Source organism: Saccopteryx bilineata, chromosome 5, assembly GCF_036850765.1.
Source record: "Saccopteryx bilineata isolate mSacBil1 chromosome 5, mSacBil1_pri_phased_curated, whole genome shotgun sequence".
In the NCBI taxonomy this organism is placed as follows: domain Eukaryota; kingdom Metazoa; phylum Chordata; class Mammalia; order Chiroptera; family Emballonuridae; genus Saccopteryx; species Saccopteryx bilineata.
The window spans coordinates 18,831,722-18,848,713 of NC_089494.1; the positions used below are offsets into that span (position 1 = coordinate 18,831,722).

The 16,992-nt window shown below is 53.1% G+C and overlaps 1 protein-coding gene across 10 annotated transcripts in view; it reads left to right on the plus strand.

Annotated features, from left to right (window-relative positions):
- The window catches only part of TNS1 (tensin 1), a 192,508-nt gene that overhangs the window by 26,221 nt on the left and 149,295 nt on the right, over positions 1 to 16,992 (plus strand). The window lies entirely within an intron of this gene.

The window sequence follows — 16,992 nt, forward strand, 5'->3', positions numbered from 1 at the left end:
CTTTAGAACTGACTTAAAACTTTTTAAAATTTAGAAATGATTTTAGACTTACAGAGAGTATGCAAATATGACACAAAGAGTTCCCATGTGCCCTTTGCTCAACTTCCCTTAATGTTGACCTCTTATAGAACCATTATACAATTATTGAAACCAGGAAATTGGTGCTAATCTGATGCTATTAACTAATCTACAGATTTTAGTAGAATTTGGCCAGTGTTTCTTTCTTTCTTTTTTTTTTAAAAGATTTTATTTATTTATTTAGAGACAGAGAGAGGGATAGATAGGGACAGACAGAAATGCAGAGAGATGAGAAACATCAATCATCAGTTTTTTGTTGTGGCACCTTAGTTGTTCATTGATTGCTTTCTCATATGTGCCTTGACCGCGGGCCTTCAGCAGACCGAGTAACCCATTGCTCGAGCCAGTGACCTTGGGCTCAAGCTGGTGAGCTTTTTGCTCAAACCAGATGAGCTGGGCTCAAGCTGGTGACCTCAGGGTCTTGAACCTGGGTCTTCCGCATCCAGTTTGATGCTCTATCCACTGCGCCACCACCTGGTCAGGCTGGCCAATGTTTCTATTGCTACCCCTTTTCGGATCTAGGATCCGGTTCCAGACCCCATATTGTGTCTAGTCTCATGTCTCCTTAGCCTCCTCTAGGCTGAGAGAGTTTCTTTGTCTTGCTTTGTCTCTTGTGGGTTTGGCACTTCTGAAGAGCACTGGTCAGTTCTGTTGCAGGTTTGGGTTTATTTGATTTTCTATACCTGTCATTCTTCTACATTTATTAATTGGAGTTCTGTGGTATAGGATTGTCCCTTATTTATTAATTCAATTCAATTCTTTATTTTTCTTTATTATTATTATTTTTTAGTGAGAGAGAAAGAGAGAGGGATAGACACGAACAGGTACAGACAGACAGGAAGGGAGAGAGATGAGAAGCATCAACTTGTAGTTGCGGCACTTTAGTTCATTGATTGCTCCTCATATGTGCCTTGACTCAGGGACTCCAGCCAAGTCAGTGGCCCCTTGCTCAAGCCAGCAACCATGGGCTCAAGACAGTGACCTTGGACTTCAAACCAGTGACTTTTGGGCTCAAACCAGTGATCATGGGGTCATATCTATGATGCCATGCTCAAGCTGGCAACACTGTGCTCAGGCTGCTGAGCCCATGCTCAAGCCGGTAACCTCGGGATTTTGAACCTGAGTCCTCAGTGTCCCAGGTCAGTGCTCTATCCACTGTGCCACCACACCATCTGGTCAGGCTCATTCAATTATTATATATGTCACTATGGAGTTTGGATATGTACTTTATTTTATAGGTTATAGTCCAGTGTTCCATTATTTTTCTTGGATCAGATTGACCCCGTTATTGCCATTGGGAGTTCCTTTAGGCTTTTGACCTCTTTTATTACGCCCTATCGGGGGTATCCAAAGAAACAGAGCCAGTAGGGGACAGGCAAGTTTGAAATCCATAGGGCAGGCTGGGCACTCAGTTGACGTTGCAGTTTTGAGGCAGACTTTCTATTTCAAGAAACTTCAGTTTCTTTGCTCTTTATTTTATTTATTTATTTTTTGTGACAGAGAGAGAGAGGAACAGACAGATTGGAAGGGAGAGAGATGAGAAGCATTGATTCTTTGTTGCAGCACCTTAGTTTCTCAGTAATTGCTTTCTCATATGTGCCTTGACGGGGGGGGGGGGGCTACGGCAGACCGAGTGACCCCTTGCTCAAGCCAGCAACCTTGGGATTAAGCTGGTGAGCCTTACTCAAACCAGATGAGCCCGTGCTCAAGCTGGCGACCTTGGGGTCTCGAAACTGGTTCCTCCGTGTCCCAGTCCGACGCTCTATCCACTGCGCCACCTTCTGGTCAGGCTCTTGACTCTTTAATTGGTTGGTTGAGGCCCACCAACATTACTGAGAGTAATCTCCTTTATTCAAGGTCAGCTAAGTGTAGATATTAACCCCATCTACAAAATATCTTTTTTTTGTTTGTTTTTTTGTTTTTCTGTGGCAGAGACAGAGAGAGTCAGAGAGAGGGACAGATAAACAGGAAGGGAGAGAGATGAGAAACATCAATTCCTCGTTGCGGCTCCTTAGTTGTTCATTGAATGCTTTCTCATATGTGCCTTGACCGGGGGGCTACAGTAGACTGAGTGACCCTTTGCTCGAGCCAGCACCCTTGGGCTCAAGCTGGTGAGCCTTGCTCAAACCAGATGAGCCCGCGCTCAAGCTGGCGACCTTGAGGTCTCGAAACTGGTTCCTTCCTGTCCCAGTCCGACACTCTATCCACTGCGCCACCACCTGGTCAGGCTCTTGACTCTTTAATTGGTTGGTTGAGGCCCACCAACATTACTGAGAATAATCTCCTTTATTCAAGGTCAACTAAGTATAGATATTAACCTCATCTACAAAATATCTTGCTGTAGTACCTAGATTAGTGTTTGATTCAGTCCTAGTTACCTTAGGCTAACCAAGCTGACACAGAAAGCCAGCCATCGCACCCACCTATTCTATGAGATGCATGAAAGTCATTTAGCTTTTCACATGTCAACGTCAGTGGGTATATGGAGAAAACAGGGATCCTATCGGGCTGGTTTGGAATGAAAGTATGTCTAGTTTCCAGATCCAGATCTGACCTTTGATTCCTGCCCTCTGTGAGAGCTTGGGCAAATCCCTCCTCTCACCTGTAGAGTGAGAGAATCATTGTTGTTCTGGGGTAGGTGGGAGGAATCAGAAGAAGGATGTTAAATGTCTGCCTTGGGAACCTGAGTGGGAACATCCCTCCCCAGGGCTTGTTTTCAGGCATAGACCAGGACTTGCAGCCAAACTCTGGGGACACACCTGGGTCCCCTTCCCCTCTAGGAGAGGCAGAGGTGCTGTTCGTTGCAGTTCCTCTCTCTGATCTGATCAGTTTGGAAGAGGGTAATCGGAGAGACCAAAGTGGGTTAACCACAGAGCCCAGGCAGGAATTGTGGCTGTAGGGCGCGTGCCTGTGTGTGTGTGTGTGTGTGTGTGTGTGTGTGTGTGTGTGTGTGAAATATCCTGAGGTCACGTGGGGAATAACTGGAGATGCAGGGAGACCTTCTGCAACTGATTTTATTCTTTTAATTCCATACAACAGGCTGAAAGATGTCACTGTCTTACTCGCCATTATTACTCTCCATTCCTGGCGAGCCCCCCTCCACAGCCCTGCAAGGGGGTCACGGCTGCTGGACAAGGCTCTCTAATGGGTAGGGTTCCTGAGGTTCTTTAGGCTGCTGGGGGGTGAGGGGGAGAGGCCTGGCTTTCCCAGGACTGCAGAAGAAGATGTGGAAACTAGGGACTAAGGGACCTTTGTGCGAGAGGAAAACCCTAGCTATATCTCCGAAGACGGCCCCTGCTGAGAGGGCCTTGACCTTCCCACCACCCTGTATGCCGACTGTCCTTTTCATAAGGAGAAACTGAGGCCCGAAGTAGTTCCAGCTTCAGTAGAGGAGTGGGTACCCGGTGCAGTCACTGAGGCCAACCAGATTTTCTTCATCTCATGAAGGACAGTGGAGGAGGAAACAGTTTGAAACCACAGCTGGAGGCAGTTGGGCTAGTCCTGAGAGGAGCCTTCCAGTGGTGAGGAGCCAGGGAAGAGGCCCCGGGGACCGAAGGGGCCTCTGGGAGCCCTTGCCTGGGATGTGGAGAATGGAAGTGGTGTGTGTGCCGAGGGGCGGGCCTAGCCTTCCCGCACTGGTGGCGCATGTGTCTGTGAGGCAGGATGGTGAGCTGAGCCGCAAGGGCGTCTGGGAGTCCGGTCTGGCCTTGCACTGACCTGGGGAGAAACCGCGCAGGCCGCTGTGCCCTCTGAAGGCCTCATCTGTTCTCACGCCACACCAGTCCACCTCTCTGAGCTCAGCCTCTGGGTAGTGACAGCCTCAGGAGACGGGACTGGTATCAGTGAGCATCCTTCGTCAGTGAGCTTGACCAGCCCCAGCCTCGGTTTCCTCGTCTGTAAGATGGAGATTATGAAAATAATACCTAGCTTGCTGGGTGGCTGTGAAGAGCTTTGGAAATAGTGTACACTATGGGGTGAATGTCCTGTTCCTGGCTGGGGGCTGGGGGGGGGTCTCCTTTGTCGGAAGCTGACACTCTTCCTGCCCCCAATGCACTGGGCAAGTTGAGGGGGGGCTGGTGGGGTCTCCCAGTGGGTCCCTCCCACCGCTTTCTGCAGCTGCTTCTCCCCCTCCCTCTCGCTGCTCTCCCTCCTCCCTCTTCCCTCCTCCCCCACCTCCCCACACGTAAGGATGATAAACTCTCTGCCAGCTCTGAATAGGGCCTGACCTCAGCGGCGAGGCATCTCCCCTCGCCCCCCACCCCAGCCGCTGGCCCTGCATTCCTGGAGAGGATGAAGTTGGGCTGCTGCCACTCACCCCTCTCGGCCTCCTTTGTCCTGGCTGCCCAACCTGCGCTTCTTTCGTCCAGTCTCATCAGAGCCTTGGATGCCAAAGGACCCAACTGTGGATCTCAGATAGGATAGTTGTTAATAATAATAATAATAATAGTGGTTGCCATTCATTAAGCAGTTGTACCAGGTTCCATGCTAAGCATGTTACATGGGTCATGTCAATGAATTCTTAAAACAACCCTGAGAGGAAGTTGCTATTATTATTCCAGTTTTAACATGGACGGGGAGGGGAGGAAGGGCCCCTGAGGCTCAGAGAGATCAAGCTGCTGGCCCAACCTCATGCAGTTAATGAGTGGGGGGGTCCCTGTGCTGCTGAAGTTCCAATACCCCCTCTTCCCTCCACCTGCCCTCCCCCCGGCAGCTTTCGGCTCCCATAAACCTGGTCCTCAGCTGCAAGAATGGGAGGAGAGATGGGCTCCAGGGCTGGGCCTCCCTGGGACATCTCAGCTGCTGGGAAAGATGGATGGGGCTCTCCTGGGGGCTGAGCGCTTTGTAGAGGAAGGTTTATCATTAACACCTTCCTCCCTGATTCCTAAATGTGTCAAGTTAGAAAACCAGGCAAGCCTGACCAGGTGGTGGCACAGTGGATAGAGCATTGGACTGGGATGCCGAGGACCCAGGTTCAAGACCCCGAGGTCGCCAGCTTGAGCGTGGGCTCATCCGGTTTGAGCAAAGCTCACCAGCTTAGACTCAAGGTCGCTGGCTTGAACAAGGGGTTACTCGGTCTGCTGAAGGCCCGTGGTCAAGGCAGATATGAAAAAGCAATCAATGAACAACTAAGGTGTCACAACGAAAAACTGATGATTGATGCTTCTCATCTCTCTCCATTCTTGTCTGTCTGTCCCTATCTCTCTCTCTCTCTGACACTCTCTGTCCCTTAAAAAAACAAATATATGTATATATACATACATACATATACATATACATATACATATACATATACATATACATATACATATACCCAGGCTACTCTCCAGGGCACTACCCTAACCCCTTTGTCTTCAGGCCTGTTTCAGGCTCTGATGGACAATGAAAGGATTCTTTTATTAATATTTCCCCCATGAACCTATGTTTTGAGAAATTATACTCGTATCCCCATTTTTGTTAATCAAACATATTTGACTACCAACTAGAACTTCCGGGAGGCGTGGAATAACTACATTCTCATACTGAGTTGAGATACTTCTGGCTCAGAGCTCCGAAGTGTGATGTTTTGAGATGCTGACCAAGGCCCAGAGCCTTCCATTTCTACCTCCCGGTGCCCTAGCAGTCTGACCTCCATTCAGCTTGCTGCAGCTTCCCCCTTTTTACCACTTCTGTGTAACAGCTGTTCAGTCCCCCCAAACCTATGGTGCCACCGAGGCCCTCCCCATCTTCTTTTCCCTCTCCCTCCTCCCTCCTCCTCACTCCTGTACATTCTTGTCCTACTTTCCACCTCTCCCATTGCCTTGTGCTTCCGCTCTGCTGGATACCTGCCTGCCTTCGAAATTCAGCTAGCAGGGTTGGGTGTCAGAGAGATGTGGGTTCAAACTGGGGCTCTGCCACCCGCTGGCCTCGGAGCCTGGAGAAGTCACGTACCCTCTCTGAGTCAGTTTGCCCATCTGTAAAATGGGCACGATGATGTATGTCTTCCTTAGAGGGCTGTGGGAGGATTGGAGGTAATGGAAGCACAGAGACTTTGATGGCAACACTAGCCGTTACACCTCACCCTCCTCACTCTCTGTGCCGGCCATCCGCCCGCCCGCGACACCCCGTCCGTCCATTCCCAGTGGCTGCTGTCTCCGGGCGGCGGCACACCTGCGTGTGCAGGATGCGACGAGAGTTTGGGCAGAGGACAGAAGCCGCCCGTGCGGGGCTGTGTGTCAGCGTCCACGCAGGGCGAGCTGGGTGAGCTCACTGGTTTCCCAGCGGCCGGCGGGCGCGTCCTCTTTCTCCTTCTACCCTATCCGTCATCACCGTCCTACGCTATTACTTCATTTTTTTTTTAAAAGAATGGCTTGCTTTTTTAACCTTTTACTCATTCTAATGATTGAATTTATGAGCTTAATCTACAATTATATAGTCTTAATTCCTTCCTAAATACAAAAATAATAAAATAAAATTGTTGAGGCATGTTTCCAATAAAATCATCTTGTATACCACACTTTAGGAAACATGGATAAGACAGACCTGCCTCCTCCTCCTCCTTCTCTTTTTTTTTTTTTTTTTGGTCAGTTCTTTATTATGGGAGATTTAAACCATACAGAAGGAGCAAGAATAGTATACGGAACTCCTTTGTACCCACCCCCTGCTTCAAAACTTTTTGCTGTTTTTCATTCAGCTGCCCCCCCCATAACTCCCCCTTTTTTTCTGGAGTGTTTTTAAAGCCACTTCCAGACATTATATCATTTGACTGTAAATGCTTCAGTATGTATCATTAATAGATAAGGACGTTTAACTTTAACATTATCATAATACCATTATCACAGTCGACATAATTAATAATAATTTCTTAAGAGCAGCTAATACCTCGTCGGTGTTCAATTTTCCCTGATTATCTCACAGAATGTCTTGCTTCAGCTGGTTGGTTTGAATCAAGCAGAAGAACTTGGAAACTATGCTTTAGCCTGTCTCTTTCTGCAATAATAACCGTGTAACTACATAGGTCATTGCCTCGGTCTTTTCACCGATCAGCTGAGGACATGGGTCGCGTTTTCTTTAGTGCCTGTCTGTCTGCTCCCCTCCCGGCTTGGCCTGCAGCACGGGTTTCACTCCAGACTCCCAGCTGGGGTCTCTGTCCAGCCAGCTCTGAAATCCAGAACCAACAGCCCTCTCATGCCAGCTTCCCCTCTCGGGCCTTGGCCTGCCCTTCCCGTTGCCTTGTCCCCAGGAAGGAAGGGGGCTCTGGAAGGAGAGACTGGGGAGAGTCGGACTTCGGGGTAAAGTTGGGAGAGGAGGAGGCAGCCCTGTGCCTGTCTCCCCTGAGGCCTCCTCTGATGAATACCGGGTCCCTCAGATGTCCATGTAAGGCTGCCTGGCTCGCTCGGAGCAGGGGCCAGTGGGCAGTGCTGGTGGGGCTGGCTGTGGGGTCACAGGGCCCTGGAGAGCATGGCTGCCTCATGGGGTGCTGGCTGGGGGTGGCCGGGCTCTGTGGGAACACAACCCCTCTTTCAGCTGCACTGGCCACCGCGGCCCCGCCCTCAGCGCCCCAGCACCCTCTGCTTTCATTGCAGGCCAAGGTCGTGCCTTTCCGAGCCTGGTCTGCTGGATTCAGGCGCGGGCTGCCTTTCTGCTCCTCCCTGATTGCATCTCCCTGGGGCTGGGAGAGTTGTGCCCCCCGAGTTCCTGGGGCCTGTGACCTTCTCTCCTCCCCTTGCTTCTTTTCGAGACCTCCTGCCTCAGCTGTGCGGGCTTCTGGGGTTGCCTCCTGGGCGGCCGAAGGGAAGCGAGTACTGGGGTTCTCTTCCCAGCTCTCTCCCGAGGTCCCGGGCACGTCTGGGGAAAGCCACAGCCCTTCTCGGGGCCTCGTCGTTCTGCAGTGAGCAATGCGCACCACAGCTCTTGACCTCAGTGACTAAGCTGCCGAGAGGGACACTTGAAAGTTAGGTGTGTGTTTGTGTGTGTGTGCATGTGCAGGCATGTGTGTGCTTGAGTGTGTGCGCGCATGCACACAGACTTTAGAACTGTGGGCTACGGGGTGAGAAAGAGACTGAAGTGGGGGCTGCCCCGGATCACCAAGGCCCAACAGGACGTCCCAGCTGCCCGCCTCTGCGGACGGCTGCACCTCCGCTCCCCGCTGCCCTCGCCTTCCAGCGTCTCGGGGCCCACCGCCGTGTCTTTCCACCTCTGCTTTCTCTTTTCTGCCTGACTTTTCCTTCTGTGCTGCCCCTGCCCTTCTCCCGCGCCCTCCCAGGACTCTGTCCGCTCACGTCCTCCTCAGGGCCCTGCCTTGTTTCCCGAGAGTCCCAGCCTCCATCCGGGGCCCCCAACCCTAGCAGTGACGTCATGGGTTGTGGAGCAACTGGTGAGATGAGCTGCCCCAACACCCCCTTAGCAGGAGGGGCCGCGTTAGCTGCCCGCACCCACAGGTTGCGTCTGGGCCATGTGTGTTTAGTCCCCGAGGCTGCGCGGGGCGTGTGTTTGCCCAGCCTGGAGGGCCTGGAATGCAGGAGGGACAGCTTGTACTTTGGCCCACTTCTCAGCATGAGTGCACACCTTCTCTCTTTCCTGTGTGGATGCTTCTGAGGGGAAACTGAGGCCCACAGCAGGCTTGGGGTCCCTGGGGAGGGAGCCTCAGAATGGAGGGGAGCATGGCGGGCCCCTGGCCAGGGCGTCTGGGGCTCCTCCTGCGCCGGCGTCTGGGGCTCTCCTGGACGGCGCGGCGCTGCGGGTGGGTGGAATCCACAGAGGTGAGACACAGAGGCCGAAACGTGCCGAGGATGCTTGGGGCCGCTTATCTCGGCCAGGAATGCACTGTGGTATTATTAGCCGGCAGCCTCGAGCCGTTGGAATAACCACCCGGGGAGCAGGGCCGACACCTGTCCAGCTTTGCCTGCCCAGACCACCCGCGAATGTCTGTGCTAAATCTCTCGTGGCTGGAGTTCACGTGTGTGCCTGCGTGAGTGTGCATGCATGGGAGTGTGCTTGTGTGAGTGTGCATGGGTCCATGTGTAAATGTCTGTGTGGGCACAAGTGTGTGTGTGACAGTGTGGATCGTTAGGGGCCTTTAAATATGGGAGGATGTGTGCAGACTGTGCGTGTGTATCTGCACAGGCTTTTCTATCCTTGTGAGCTAGTGTGTATGTGTTCACGTGTGGGTGTGCATCTGAGTGTAGGTGCATGTGCTTGTGTGTAGTGTGTGGGTACCTGTGCACACATGCATGCCTAAGTGTGTATGAGCAAGTAGGAGTGTGTATGGTTGTGTGTTTGCGTCTGTGTGTGCCCCGGCCTGGGGGAAGCAGGGGGCCCTGAGGAGGCCTAGGGAGTGGGAGGCAAGTGAAGGACCAAGAGGAGACTGATGCCCCCCCCCCCCGGGCATGCTCAGAGGCTGGGAGGCTGAGTGGAGGAGGAGGGGACAGCACGCAGATGCGCAGGGCGCCCACGAGGGGCTGCTGGGGCTCTCGGCCCGTGGGGTGTGGCCCTCTCCCCTTGACCGAAGCAGCAAGGTAACAGTCCTGAGGTTCGGTGGCCTGTGTCTGAGTCCTACCGCTCTCATTCACTAGTCTGTGACCTTGGACAAGTGGTTGAACCTCTAGGAGCCTCAGTCCCCTCCTCTGTATAAGGGTGATAATCATCGTGCCTAGCAGAGTCATGGGGGGGGTCCCGTGCCTGCGACACCCTGAGAACTGGATGAATGATAACACGTCACCATCAGCACCGTCATCAGCACGATTCTGGACACTTCTGTCTGCCTTGCATCTGCCTGGCAGTTCCTCTCTGCCTGGGGCTCCGGCTGGTTCTGCTCATGGTGGTAAGTTGGAAGCCCGGTGAGGGCACAGACAGGCCCAGGGTCACCAGGGAGCCAGGTGAAGCCGTGAGGGCCCAGGCCCCTGGCAGCCCTCACCACTATGCTACATTGCTTATTCCCGTTCCTGGCAGTGCCTTGCCAGGCTGGAGAGGTAGCAGAATCGGGTGGGCTTTCTCCACCAGGCCCACTGCCTGGGGATCCTTGTTTCTTTGTCCAGTTCTGCCCAGGAGAGCTGACCATTTGATTCTGGACCTCGGTCCTCGCACCTGCTTGGGCGACCCTAGCTCCACCTTCCACTCCTGACTCTGGCCAGACAGAAGCGAGGTTCCTAGGAAGCGTCGGGCCCGTTTAGAGCTGGGCCCCACCTGCCTTCCCTCTGCCCCTGCAGGCACATCCCACATCCTTGTAAGCCTCCCTGGGACTTCCAGCTGCCAGGACTGCCCTGGGGTAACAGGCCCCGGGCATCGCTGGGAATATGGAGGAGGCAGCGGGCACTTCGGCGCCTGGGCACGATGGGGTGGGGGTGGGCAGAGGCAGGTGGGATCTGGCAGGATTTCTCTTCTCCTGGGCAAGCTGTGCTTGCCCTGGCTGCCAGCCAGACAAGAGTTGTTTTTCATAACCACCACCAACTACCCGGAAGAAGAAGAAGGAGGAAAAACCAAAAACCCAACAACAATAAAAACCACCACACTTGTTGTTGTTGTTGTTGGAATCTGCTGTTAATGGCCGACTGGCTGTACATTATTAAACAGGCAGCTGGGGCTCTGCCAGGGTAGGGTGCTTGAGCCAAGACTCACCGCCTGAACACAGTGTTCCTCGGACAGCAGTCACCGCGGGGTCCCTGGGGACGAGCACCCAGAGGAAGGGGGCTCCAGCTGTGGCCCCTCACCCTGCTTCTCTTTCCCACCCCAGGCTCTGGTCTGGTCATCTTTCCAAGAGCACGACTGGGCTGCACCCGGAGCCCAAGCATCCTTTACCTGAGCCCTGAGGGTCCCTCAGCACCCAGAACTGCTGCTTCTTTCCTTGTGGTTACGTGGCTAGGCACCTGCTTCCCTCCCTGCATGGGCGAGGCAGCGCCGGCTCTCCTGGGGGCTAGTGTGATGCAGGGGCCGGAGTACTGGCTTGGCAGCTGGACACCTGCTTCTAAAGTTGACTCCACTGAGTTCTTCCCTATGGCGACATTGGGACTCCCTATTTGTCCTCTAGAGTCCTCAGTTTCCAACTCACTACAAGAAGAGGATTGGGCTGGTCAGCTCTAAATTCTTGTCAACATTTTGTGAGCCCCAGTTGGGTGATCTAAGTAGGTCCTGGGGTGATTGTTCCCCAGAGTTTGCAGTCCTTCTTGCCCCCTCCCTGGTCCCATCAAGGAGTCTCAAGCAAGCCCTGCTGGCAGGGACTGGCCACTGGCCCCGTTCACATCTTTTGACAGTCCCTCCAGCCACTTTGAAGCCAATCAGGGTAAAGGCCTAAGGTCCGAAGGTGATGTCAGAGAACAAGTGGGGGGTTCTGGAGCTGGGGCTGACTGCCGTCTCGGTGAAGCTGACACAACTCGGGTGCAGAGGTGTAAGTGTGGTGTGGGATCTGGGTTCTGCCAGGGTGGGCCACTGCTCTCCACAGGGTCAGGCTGCTGCTGCCATTTCTATGTGCGTCGTTAGTTTGGGAACTGAGTCTTAAGGAACTCTCTCTGAACCTCTCAGAGCCAAGACGGCACAGTGGTTAAAAGTACGGACTGAGATTCAGTCCCATCCCCAATGCTTCTTTGCTGTCCTTTGACTTTGGACAAATGGCTTCACCTCTCATGTCGGAGCTTCCTCAGTGCATGAAAGCAGCGTTAGAATAATAGCTGTTCCCAGGGCTGCGGTGAGGAGCAAATGCATGTCCAGGCTTTGTAACAGGGCCTGGCACGTAAGTGCTCATTAGCCGCGAGGAGCTAAGTGCTCCCTCCCTCTGGCACTGGTTTCCTCCCCTTCATACCGCTCAGCGCTCAGCGAGCCTCACTGTGTTTGTGTTTTTGTTTACTCGTGTCTGTCCTCCTCCTGCCAACTGTTCCTTGAGGGCAGGCGCCCCGTCTGGCTTTGCTCACGTTCCACCTGTGGTCCCAGCGCAGGGCCTCTCGCACTGCACGCGCACAAACTGTGTGGTTGAGCGGATGGGGGAACGAATGAACGATGAGGGCCGAGTGGAAAAGGATCAGAACCAGCGATAAACAGCTGAGCACCTGGAATGTGGAAAGATCCAGAAACTGTGAAGGAGCTGGGACTGTCCAGCCTGTGCAGTGACTGCTCAGAGAGATTGTGAGCATGGAGAGAGAGAGAGAGAGAGAGAGAGAGAGAGAGAGAGAGAGAGAGATTTGAACGCAGCTTTCCAGGGGTTTGCTCTCTGAAGCAGATCCACGAGCCACAGGAAGCAGGCTGCCACTCAGGCTGGGAGCTGCACGTGTGGGAGGGAACTCGGGGGGCTGGGAGGGTGTGCGCAGCGCAGGATGAGCATCTGTCCGGTCCAGGGAGAGCCGTGCATTGCATAGGATGTCCACTAGCTAGGCCCTGAGGTCCCTGGCGGCTTGATGCTGCTGCTCCAGTTAGAAAAGTAGTGACAATCAGCTGATTCTCTGAACTTCAGTTTTCTCATCTATAAAATGGGATTACTAATGGTCACTACCCATAGGGTTGTTAAGAGGATTAAAGAGAGTTGATATCCACGAAGCTCTAAGGACAGTGCCTGGCACATGGAAAGCACTAAATAGGGCCAAAGAGATATACAGGAAGGAGAGGTGAATCATGACTCTGGAGTTGGGGTGGGTGGTGAGAGCTTCTTTGAAAGAGTAGGATGCAGGGAGCATGTAAAGAGCATGGTGGGCTGGTCTGTGCCAGACTCTGCACTCGGTGCCCAGAGTGGTTAAGTGACTTCCCTGTGGTCACACAGCCGGTGAATTGGGTGGACAGGTTTCAGACATGGTAGGCAGTTCCAAAACCTGGCCTCTCTTCCCTCCACTCCTGGGCTTCCATTGGATGGAATAGATTTCTCTGATTCTCATAGCACCTCATTTAAAGGTAGAGCAAAGTGATTATTATTATTATTATCTGTGGGGGTGGAGCCTAAGTCCTCAGGAGGGAAGTCCTCTAGCTTTCTCTGACCCTGAAAGTGCTATAGAATTTTAAAAAAAAATGTACGAGGAGAGGGTGAGGGGTGAAATTTTAGCAGCCTGTTGCCACAGAGCACAGGCAAAGAGGAGCATAAGAGAAATGAGGTCCGATGCTAAGGAGAAGGAATGGTGAGATGAAGGGTAGGCTGAGGGGCTGAAGGAAAGGGGCGTAGATATACCAGCAGGAGGAGGTGAGAGAGGGCCGGGCAGATGGTGAGAGGATGGAGAGAAACCCAGGGCTTAGAGGGACCTGGGCCAGTGGGCAGCTGCAGACTTTAGGCAGGGTGCTGGCTGAGGCTGGTTCCCACAGGGGGGTGTTTTTTTCGGTGGGGGGAGGCCAGTTGGCCAGTACACAAGCCAGCCTGGGACAGCAGGCGTGACCCAAAGTTCAGCCACTAGCCCAGCCCCTCGCCTGCTTCTTCAGCCTGGCAGCGGGCGTAGCTAAAGGCCAGCTCTCATGCTGAGGCCAGCACGCTCCCCACTGCTCAGCGCCACAGGCCTGGCCTTGTCGGGTTGCTGTCTGGTCCTTAGCAGCTGCTCAGCTTCTGGCTGTTTCTGCTTCTCAGACACTCAGAGATAAATGGGAAATGGTCCCAGGCTTCAAGGAATTCGTAAAGGAAGGGAGAGACAGGGGAGGGGTATGCAGCAGTGGCGCTGGCTCTGGTTCACGTCCCCAGTTTATCAAGTATATAATGATGTCTGTTGTATCCTTTCTTTATCATCTGAAATAAAAATTGGGCCCAGTTTCTTTAACTTTTCTTGTACTTTTATTCCACAAATATTTATTGAGTGTTTACTGCTGTCCTCCTCTGGATGATCTTTGGATTATATAAAGTATGGAAGATAACACATTGTGATGACATCTGAACAGCATGGAATAAAGTGGAACTCTCACCTCCTTTGGTCTGGGTTCTATACCTTTATTAATGTAACTGAAAGTGCATTTGCCTTTTGGGAACAGCCATATCCTACTGAAGATGAACTAAATTTCTGTTTTCACTAAATCTTAGAGCTTTTCCCTACATGAACTATTATTCATTCTGTTTTTTAAAAATGACTTTTGAACCTTAGTTCAGGACTTTATCCCAAGAGAAATGTTCCCTTGCTAATTTTAGCCTGTTTACAAAGTCAGTTTTCTATTTCAATTCATTTCAGCATCCTAGCTCTTCTTTCTGTTTTTCTTTTCTTTGTGTACTTGGTAAGCCTCTGTTCTTCACCTAAGTTACCGATAAGTATGTTGGACAAGCCAGGGCAGAGGACAGAGCCCTTTGGCAAGTCAGGAAGTTGACATTGATCTATTAATCAACACCCCTAGGAATCCACTTGGCTTTCTATCTTGTCTTCAAGCATTTCGCCATGGATTCTGCCAACACCTTCTTGAAATCCAGATAGTCGAGGTCTGAGGGGTTCCCTGACTGTCCAGCCCAGGAACCGGATAGTGTTGGGGTTAGGGTAGTGGCTGTGGCTCTGTGGCAGGGGGGGTTGGTCTCTCTGAAAAGATCCAGGCTGAAGCCAGTGATCATTGCCTGGAAGCTGAGGCAGGCTCAGGGGAGGGAGGGGCTGCCAGCAGGTGTCTTAGGGACGAGCTGTTGACGGGCTGTTTGCACCGTGCTTTCCTGTCCTCTGATCCTCTGCCCTCTGCCTCTGCCTCCGGTGCACACCTGAGACTAGGAAGCCGGGCGGTGGAAGGCCTGGCTCTCCTCCCTCCCTGGGGGAGTGGGTAACAAAGGGCCGGAAGCTGTGCCCATTTCTGCACTTGGGGAGATAATGAGATGCACATAGGGGAAACTGGTGGTGAAGAGGGTGACCCTGATCTCGCCTTAATCCAGCCTGAGTGTTAAGGATGACAGGCAGAAGGTGAAGTGACCAGTGACCTGGGCTGTGGAGCCCAGCCTCAGGAAGGAAGGCGGGGGAGAAGGGCTCTTTGGGGCACTGGGGTGGGGTGTGGCTTCTGGAGTCTACTATGGGGGAACCCTAGCAAGGCGATGGGTCCCAGGGTGGGACCCTGAGAGGAAAGCATCCTGGGGGACAGCCCGAACTCATCTCTGGCTGTCTGGCTGTGGAGGTGTGCAGGTTGTGGTGGTCAGAAGGGATAGGTGCAACTGAAATGCACAGACATTGATCAAATGCCACGGGTGACCCCCCCCCCCCAGGTCCCAGCTATCTGTGTGTTGGGTTCAGCACGATTCTGAGACCCACGTCCTCTCCCCTTGGGACCCGGGCATGTGGCCCTGTCTTCTTTGTAGTGGAGAGGGGAGAAGAGAGGAGGGGCCGGGGGCGCTGGAGTGGGTAGGTCCCGCAACTCCCTAGGAGGCCACCCCCCCCCCCAGGAAGATGGGTGCTTTTGGTCAACTTTTAGCCCAGCTCAGTGGAGTTTCCCCTTAGCTGTGTAAGAACCTGGAAGTTTGTCCCTTTGAGAGTGTAGGTCGCATAACAGGATGCCCTCCAGAGGGAGCCTTGGGATCCTGAAGTCCCAGTGGTGACTTGTGGTGACACAGCCTTGAGTTGGAAGACGTGGATTCAAATTCTGTCTCTTTCATCGGCTGCTCTATAATTTGGGATAAATCACTTAACTGCTCGGAGCCGACCTCTAAGACTGGGATAAGAACCATAGCCACTCCCCCGGTTTCAATGGAGGCCTGCGCGGAAAAGCACGCGGGAAAGGTTTGGTGTGGGCTAGGCGCTTAAATACCGATGACAAAACGAAGGAAGAAAGGAGAGGAGCTCTGAGTCGACCCTTCCCCCTACCGCTGCGGGCTGGGGAGCCCAGTTCAGCACTGTTGCACCATCTTTCTCGTGACTTTATCTTTGTGCTTTCTTCTCAGTCTCTCTGTGTCTCTCTGTCTTCCTTTCTGTTGTGTCCCCTCCTTCCCCGAAGTAAGTGCCTAACTCAGCACCTGGCCCCAACACACACAATTCATTTTCCCTGCTTTTCTCAATGGCCTCTCTGTGGCTCCACGGCCGCCACCACCCCCAGTTCTGTCTCTTTCCTCCTTCTGGGTCTCTGTTTCTGACCCTCTCTTTGTCCCTCTCTCTCTCATCCTGGTGGTCCTGCCCTCTGTTTCTCCAGCTTGTCGCCCGTTAACAAGCAGCCATTGACCACTCACTCGATGCCAGGCACTGCCCGGCTCCCGTCTGGGTTCTGTGCGTCCCTGTGCCTCCTCACCGAGTCCTCTCTCCTGCTGCCCCCATAGGCCTCCTGCCTTCCCATCCCCCGGCTCCGCTGGGCTCCAACACTGGTGTTATTCAGTTTTATGAGAAACCCCCAGGCCTACCCCTGAAAGGACCAACCACAACTGGAACCAGATGTGCAGTGCTGCACATGGGGGTGGGGGGAGGGGAAAGGGTCTGGGTTGACTCCGGGAGGCGGGAGGGGACTGGGGGGGATGGGCGATGGGAAACCCTGGGAATTCTGAGTCTTCATTGGCTGGGAAGAGGAGGAGTGGGGAGGGGAGAGAAAGGGGCTGAGCAGGCTTCTGCACAAAGCAGTTCTCACTCTGTGTGTGTTTGTGTAAGTGATGGTCAGACAGACACCGGGAAGAGCCGGGCTGGATGGTTGGTGGGGGGACAGCCCTTGGAAATAACGGGGAAGGCTGCTCCTTTTCTTTGAAATCCTCTAGCTCCTTGGCTTCCTGTCTGTGTGGTTTCTAGAGACTTGCTGAGTTCATGGTTCTGTGCCCAGGTGCTGGGAAAGAGGGAGTGACGTTGGGACGGGGGTGGTGATGGTGGAGCGTTTCACCACCAAAGCCTGCTTGAGAACAGCTGGAGAAGAGTGTCTCTCAGAGTCCCCTGGACCTGCCACAGACCTGGGGTGGGTGGGGTTGCACCTGGGACATCGTGTATCTATCTGATGGTTCCCATGTCTTAGCATGGTCAGTTTTTCTGCCTGTGATTATATAGCTTCGAAGATAAGTCTGCCAACAATGATTTGGTACAGCCTTGTGCAGAATTAAGCGTTAAAAATACCCCTTTATTC